The sequence below is a fragment of the Chrysochloris asiatica genome, unplaced genomic scaffold (genome assembly GCF_000296735.1).
Source record: "Chrysochloris asiatica unplaced genomic scaffold, ChrAsi1.0 scaffold00059, whole genome shotgun sequence".
Classification (NCBI taxonomy): domain Eukaryota; kingdom Metazoa; phylum Chordata; class Mammalia; order Afrosoricida; family Chrysochloridae; genus Chrysochloris; species Chrysochloris asiatica.
In genome coordinates this window covers 12,456,918-12,458,249 of record NW_006408577.1, presented here as the reverse complement: position 1 = coordinate 12,458,249, position 1,332 = coordinate 12,456,918, and the positions used below count along the sequence as shown (strand labels likewise).

The window sequence follows — 1,332 nt, the reverse complement described above, 5'->3', positions numbered from 1 at the left end:
AAGGATCAAGGGAGCACTCCCAACACAAGAGTCTAGCTGATCTTCGGAGATAAAGGTGTGAACATTTTCCCCCCTCTCGTCATTTTTCTTTGTCTGTTTGCACACCTCCCCTCTGCTGACTAGACGGGGTGCCTGAGCAAATGGTCATTTCTCCACCCCCAGAGGGTTCTGCTACACATGCACATGAATTTGCTCAGCAAAGGATACCGAGCACAGAATAAAAGAAGGGGAGGAGTCAGTAGGAACAGCCGAAAATAGGAGGGCTTTCCAAAAACTTCTCTGGCTAGCCTTGGGCTGTTTGTCATTAGGAGAAACACCTTAATGTGCTTGAGGAGTGGGAGAGAAGCAAAACAGGAGAAAGGCCAAAAACCAAATCTTGAGTTACATCATAAGGAGCAACAGTAACATCCTGAAATTTCTCAGGAGGCCTTGTAGGCAAGAAGACAAAAAAAAAAAGGGGGGGGGGCACATTAAAGTATTACTCATACTATGCTATGGGGTTTGTGTGTGTGTGTGTGTGTGTGTGTGTGTGAGGCGATTATAGACTTTAGTATCCTGCTCATTTTTTGTTGTTTGTTTATTTTGGCCCCCCTTTTATCTTGAGGGGGGACTCTTTCTTTCTCTACATTATCTAAGAAGAGACAGTAAATGTGGTCATATAGCCAAGCTACAATTGCACCCTATAAAACCCCACCATCTGAGCAAGAGTTAATAACGGCTGCTATATACCAGATAGATAGCCAACACTTGCTAAAATTATTTCGAGTTGAGTAACAAGAAAAGTGAAAAGGAAAACCCATTTTCTGATCGCATCAACCAAGAGACAATCAAAAAAGAATAATAATACACCAACATACATTCATTTCATTATTGAAAATACATCTAATTATTGAAAATGCCCAAAAAACAACAGATCTCAGCTTATGTCCAGAAACAAGACAGAGTAGCTGAAACAAATGAGCTGGAGTAGGCCTAAACTTCCCATTGGAAGTTTCTCAGCAGAAACCATGCAGGCAAGAAAGCAATGGGGTAGTGGTGGTGGACATATATGAAACCCTGAAAGCATGATCTACCCAGAAAACCTGTCAATCAAATACAACAGTGTAATAAAAACTTTCCAGGAAAAACAGGAGCTAAGGGATTTTGTGGAAGTCAGCACAGCACTTCAAAACATCCTAAAGGGAGTTCTTTGGACTGAGAACCAACAAAAATAGAAAACAACCAAAGATTGACATATGTGGCAGCACCATCCGGAACTCAAACGACAAATGGAAAGAGTCCAGAACAGAACAAAACTACAAGAACAAATTCAGAAGATCTGGGAGGTCAGCC

At 41.5% G+C, this 1,332-nt stretch overlaps 1 protein-coding gene across 3 annotated transcripts in view; it reads right to left on the bottom strand.

Annotated features, from left to right (window-relative positions):
* Positions 1–1,332, bottom strand: part of GULP1 (GULP, engulfment adaptor PTB domain containing 1) — a 191,984-nt gene that overhangs the window by 83,249 nt on the left and 107,403 nt on the right. The window lies entirely within an intron of this gene.